Here is a 7,071-nt window from a genome sequence, read left to right on the forward strand (position 1 = left end):
TGAACTATTTCACTCTTTTCGGCAGCAGAGAGATCCTTTTTTTTCCCCATATTGCTTGAAAATGGTGCTCTGCTTAATAATGTGGAACACCGTCCTTTAGTAGTTTTTCCTTAAATTGGGCTCACCTGCCAATCTAATTATCACAGGTGTCCGAGATTGTTTTCAGTGATCAAAAGAGCCCTGACACACAATGCCATCCATGAGTTAAACTGAAAAACAAAATATTTAATCTTTGTGACACTTAAATAGAATTTGCATAATAATTTGGAACAGGGTGTAGTTAGCATGGTGGAGTAATGCTAATAATTGTTAACCACAATTTGGAGTCCCATATTATTTTTTTAATGTGAGTGAATATTGTAACACGTTTAATTTTTGGTTATATATAAAAACGGTGTTGCACTATGGTATTGTTTTTCTTTATTTTGCACGGATTTTGAACTTAAAGGTCCAATGGAGACATAATATGTGGAAGGAACACGTCAGGGATCAGAAATTTGGAGGCACATAATCCTTATAAAGTGTGTTTGGCCTATTATAATTTATGGTCAATGGTCAAGGTGAACAGGGAGTGAGGCCACAATTCAACCATGGTGTTGGATATTGCTGGATGATAACGCGACATATTGGATTGGACATTTATTATTACACTATTTTGTATTTGGACTGTCATATGTTTTCAAGGCTTATGGATTTATTTATGAAGAGGTAGCGCACCACATTTTTATTTAATTATCTACCTAGCAGGGTGCTACACAATGTTTTATACATTTTTATAGTTTTATATGTATTTGTATCAACTCATGGACATTGTCTATCTCCTTTTGCACATGTGAGCCCCAAAGAATAGAGTTTTGTAACCCTAAAAATGTGTTAGATATGTTTTTACTGGGTTTAGAAATAAAAGACTGAATCTTAAGGGCTACGTTCACCTTTGCATAAATGTAATAAATGCACATATTTTTACAGAACAAAATGTGCATTTATTATTTTTTCTTACAGAAGCTTGGAAAGCATTGAACCTGCCATCAGCTAATCACAGGTGCAATGTGGTCTCCTGCAGACATGGCCTTCAGCCCATACCTCTGTACAATCTTTCTGTTTGAAAGCTGGAGGACAAGTCAGTGGACTACAAGAGTGCTTATCAGCACCCCTGCAGCCCATTGAACCTACAAGTCGATCTGCGGTGATAGCAAACAGTACTGGCAGGTTATTCATTCATAGGATTCTGTGAATGATTGAGGAGAGTATGTGGTCATAGCCCAGCACAATCGCACTATTGCTGAAAAGCGACAGCAGGTGCTGGGGAGGAACTCCTAGTGAGGGGGGGATCACAGGAAGAGAAGGCAGGTGCCATAGCATGTTACATGTTCCACCCAAAATAAAGTGAACTTATCTATTAACCATAATGTCATGTACTGTAACTCAGTGTCTTTGATTTAGTCCTCGTGCATACTGGACTAGGGGTGGACTGACCATTTGGAAACTTGGACACTGCCCGAGGGCCCGGGGTCAGTAGGGGGCCCCAAAGGATGCCCCTGGTACCTTTTTCATAGGCTTTTTTGAGTTTGGGCAAGGACACAGGGGCCCCATGATCCCCTATTGCCCGGGGGCCCCATGAGTTGTCAGTCCGCCCCTGCACTGGATGTTTTTACAGCGGCTGTTTTTGGCTTTTGATGTTTTTTTCTACAGCCAGTAAACCCCCCAGCATGTTATCCTATGTGTCCATGCACACATAGACTTTTTTGGCAGGGACGTTTTTTAGCTGGAAAAAAAACCCAGAACTAGTGGGTTTCTAGAGCAGTTTTTTAGCTGTAAAACATGGTAAAATGTGGTAAATCGCGGCAAACCGGTGTTTTTGTCCTTTTTTTACCAAAAACATTTTTTTGGGTAAAAAAAAACCCCTAAGAACCGCAAATGCGAAAAAATGTGGCAAAACACCACTAAATGCTAATACAAAAATGCTAAAAAATGCTGAAAACCTCACGTTTTTAATGTGACTTTACACAGCTAACGTTACTTTGCAAGGGAAGTTGCATGTTTACCAAATCTTCAGACTTCATCACAGTCTTGGTTATTCATTGTAGGGGAGGAGTTCACGCTGTCCATGAGGCTGCTAGATCTGGGATACTGTAATCCAGTAGCAAAACACTGTTCATCTGGTAATCCTGACCTTAACACACTTCCTGTCATAGGGTGACAAGGCTTACTTGCTAACAGGGGCGGACTGACCATTTGGAAACTCGGGCACTGGCCGGGGTCAGTAGGGGGCCCCATGAGATGCCGCTGGTACCTTTTTCATAGGCTTTTTTGAGTTTGGGTAAGGACACAGGGGCCCCATGATCCCCTATTGGGTGTGCTCCCACCATGTATCAGTGATCTATGGTGTGCACCCTCCATGTATTAGTGATCTGTAATGTACACCCCCCATGTATCAGTAATCTATAGTGTACACCCTCCATGTATCAGTGATCTGTGATGTATACCCTACATGTATCAATGATCTATAGTGTACACCCGCCATGTATCAGTGATCTATAGTGTACACCCTCCATGTATCAGTGATCTGTGATGTACACCCCCCATGTATCCTGTACAGGAATGGTAGCGATCACACACAGGGTGTACACACAGCCCTCCCTGTATTTCATATACACAAATACACTCACAGTGTGGGACTGCAGGCTCTGGCTGGCCTCTATGACGGCGGTGAGCAGTACAGTGTTATCCAGAGACAGCTTATTGGACGGTCGCTTCTCCATGAACTCCATCCCGGCAATCCCGAGACAAACCTACTGAGTGCAGGCCCGGCAACTCAGGTGGGCGTGTCCTGGGGCTGTAGGTGGGGTTACTGTGACATGATGGGTGTGCCAGGAGACATTGTCTGTCTACCCAGCTGCCTGTGCTGCCTTATAGTGGCTCCAGCTTTGCCAGTGACTCGCCACCACATTATTTCCACTCGCCAAATGCGAGCAGGTGAGTGGAAATTTTAAGCCCTGGTTTAGAGGCAGGGGGAAAAAAAGGTTATTGCCCTTAGGAGCAGCTGCAAAAATGCCCAGTGCGCATGAGGCTGTAACATGTTACAACTCCTGCTGCAAATTCCATGGATCCCTCTCAGAATGGGGATCTTTCCCCAGCACCCGCTGTCACTTTTGAAGAGAGTGTAGTTGTGCTGGGCTCCATCCACACAGCTGTGTCTGTCATTCTTATTTTCATGAAGCTTCTCTGCAGAAGCCTGACATCGTACTCTGATCTTCTGATCACGGGTGTGATGCTTTCCAGGCTCCTGCAAAAAAAATAATAAATGCATATTTTTTTGTTCTGAAGAAATATGTGCATTTATTATTTTTTTTTGGGAAGGCAAAAATATCCTTTAATAGACAAGAGGACTTGTTTTACAGCTCCATAAAAAGCATTGTAGAAGGTCACCATTTTTGCAATTCATTCATTCTTGATACTGTGAGTGTGCTGAGATAGTTAACAGAAAACCATTGGGGTTGATTTACTATAACTAGGGAATGAAAAATCTGGTGCAGCTATGCATGGTAGCCAATTAGCTTCTAACTTCAGCTTGTTAAATTAAGCTTTGACTAAAAAAAAACTGGAAGCTGATTGGTTTCTATGCAGAGCTGCACCAGATTTTGCTCTCTTTAGTTCCAGTTTTAGTAAACCAACCCCATTTAACTCCATTTAGTGAAAATTAAACTCTCACACCCTCAACACTTAACTGTGTGACAATATTGGCTTTACCTTTGATTTGTCTAAGTCTATTAAATTGTAAAACAAGGCTTATCAAAATACTTAAATAGGAAACCTTTGTGCTTTAACCACTTGCGCTATAACTGAATGACGGTTACAGTGTGGTTATCCAGTTCTGGGAGGGCGTCATATGAGGTACTCCCAGAAAGCACCCTCCTGAGCGCCCCCAGTGAAATGCACCCGGCGATCTCTGTGATCGCTGTGTCCTATGAATACAGCTGGTCACATGGTGAAGTAAAAGGCCAATCACAGTGGCCTTTTACGAAATGATCAGCTGTGCCCAATGACACAGTAGATCACTGAGTAAATACAGTTGCCATTTATCAGCAGCATGCAAAGTACTGCCGATAACCAGCAGCTGTCACAGAGCAAAATTGCATGATGATCAGTGTCACTCAGCAGTGCCACCCACTAGTGCCCAACAGTGCCCCCCAACAGTGCCACCCATCAGTGCTGCCCAGCAGTTTGCGCCCATAAGTGCCCATCAGTTGAGCCCATCAGTGCCCAGCAGCATCGTCAGTCAGTGCCATCAGTCAGTGCTGGCAGTCAGAAAGCGTGGCCTGTCAATGTCACCCATCCGCCTCATCAGTGCAGCCTATCAGTGCCCATTAGTGCTGCCTGTCAGTGCATCAGTGCTCTTTTTTTGTTTATAGTGCAAAAAATAAAACACCCAGTGGTGATTAAATACCACCAAAAAGAAAGATCTATTTGTGTGAAAAAAATAATAACAATTTCATATGAGTACAGTGTTGCATGACTGCGCAATTGTCAATTCCATTTTATTCAATGAACAAAAACAGAATGAAATGTGAACTGCCGGTTTCCTTGGAGCTCCAGCTGTAAAGTCTGTGAGTGCTTCCTCTCCAGGCAAGAAAGGTAGCAACTGTAGCATGCTTAGTGGTGTGGCATGCTTAGCACTGTGCAGCATTACAGGCCTCCTCAGACAACCATCCTGAGCACTGTGCATTACAGGCCTCTCAAGAGTCCTGACTCATGACCGTCCAGAGTACAGTGCATTACAGGCCTCCTCAGACCACTCAAAGCACTGTGCAGCATTAAAGACCTCCTGAGGCAACCATCCAGAGCACTGTGCATACAGGCCTCCTGAGTTGCAACAGTTCCGACCTTCCAGAGGATCAGAGCACTTTGCGTTACAGGCCTCCTCAGACTGCCCAGAGCACTGCATGCATTACAGGCCTTCTCAGACCACCCTCCATAGCACTGTGCAACAAACCACTGAGGCCAGGGAGGAGGCCATAGCAAAATGGATTGAGTGCATCGGACTACCAGTCAGACTGATCTTCTGCTTGGGTGTTCTGTGGCATATTGAAAGAAACCGAACAACTGGTTGCTTTGATGTGAATGGTGCTTCTGCTTCTTCCATTTCCTGAGATTTTTCAACATTCTTCCATATCATGTTAAGAGTCAGACAGATCCTCAACATATGTGTGAGCCAATGTCGGTTTTCTTACAGCATGGGCATACTCATTGTCTTTTACGCATTTCTTGAATGTTATCATCAGCCACATCAACAAGGGTTTCACAGACAGTAGGGTTGACAAAACAAGTAGCTGCTGCAAGTGGCGAGAACATTTAATCGGTTCGATCTAAGAATGAAGGAAGCAAAACACTGGTTCACATTTCCTTGCATTTTCTGTGCAAGTTTGATAAGGTCTTGGTATACAGTGTTCTGTTTAAAGTCCTCAAGATGGCAGAGTACATCAAGGAGAGCAGGGACATGGACATGTCACTCTGGAGGGTTGTAGTATGTTCTGCAAAAGGCAGCAGTAGGTCATGCAATGATGTGAGCTTTTGCCATTCATTAGGGAGCAAGCTGTCCCATCTAATACTGTTTGTGATTTGGCAGACTGACTCTTTCAGTTTGAGGAGTCTTGCAATTGTGTTGAATGCATTACTTGACCAGTGTGTGGGACAGTCATTTAAAAGAGTAAGACCACACTGCTCCAAAATCTTCTGTGTTGCAATGGAAGACTTGCAGAAGAGGTTCACTATTGATCTTGCTTTATCAAGGATTCTCTTAACACTTGCCTCCTTCTGTACCATGTGGACTACAAGTTGTAAGGTATGCACCACACACAGTGTCCGGTCTATGTCGATCTGTTGGTACCTAACAAGACGAACACAGCCAGATAAGCATAAAGTATAGAAAAGGTTACCGTTTCCATTTCCATTCTATTTTAACCTTCAACATCTTATGGGAATACTTTTACATGAGATTACAAATAATTTGGAAAGACAACAAAGATACTCCAGTAGAGTAGAGCATACAGCCCCAATATCAATCATCTCATATCCATGTGATAATTGACTGTCATCATGTAAAAGAATAATAACAAAAACTGCTCACCGCAGATCATCAATTTCAGACTCAGTCTCAGAGTCACTTTCTGTCATGAGGGAGTCTTCCTTATTAAAGCTGGGTGGTTCCTCTTCAGCTGCTGTGGTTTCTTTAAATGCCGCCACCATATTACTTCTATTCTCTGTTATCACTGTTAGGATCTTCCTCTTTGTCCACATATGATTTAATTGACTGTGCAGTGTGTTGGTGGGCTACTTGTTCAAGGACCAACAATATATGTTCAGGTTTATTTTGTTCAACACAAAAATAGCATGCACTTATAGCAAGGAATGAAGCAGTGAGTACTTTTTTTTGTTTTTTGTCCACAAATCAATGCAAATAGATATGCTGTCAATATAGGGTTGCCACCTCATCTCTTTAAAACTGAACACATATTAATTACACAGGTTCTGGGGCTAATTTATTGCAGATAAGGCACTAAGTGAGTTTAATTACCACCGTAATCAGCCACAGAACCTGTATAATTAATATGTGTAAATAATAGATTTATAATTAGGCAGAGTAGGCATGTGTCTAAATACCCTCCATAGGGGGGCGCTGTGCAGGTGTCTGGTGGTAACCAGAAACCGGTGCTCAAATCTCTCTTGCTGCACTCAAAATGGAATTGTGCACTTGCTGAGGTGCCGCCCTTGATAGATTGGGGAATCTTGATACTAGCAAAAAAATAAGCAAAACGGTACACTCTACTTGTGCATTAATGCAACAACCAAAAATGTATTAAAAAGATGCAAAAACATACTCACAAGCCACAAAGGTCATAAAAACAGAGACAAGAAGTCAAAGGTGCCAATCATGGACAGCATGCATCCTCGGGTAAAGTGCTAACACGTTTCGGGAGTCAAAATCCCTTCCTCAGAGCATGGACTAACAGGACACCACACACCTCAGCGTAAGGCTGCCCTACACAATGCCTGTGCCCGTAGGGGAGTCTT

This window comes from Staurois parvus, unplaced genomic scaffold (assembly GCF_062004578.1).
Source record: "Staurois parvus isolate SC_StPar_1 unplaced genomic scaffold, SC_StPar_1.0 ptg000548l, whole genome shotgun sequence".
NCBI classification, from domain to species: Eukaryota; Metazoa; Chordata; class Amphibia; order Anura; family Ranidae; genus Staurois; species Staurois parvus.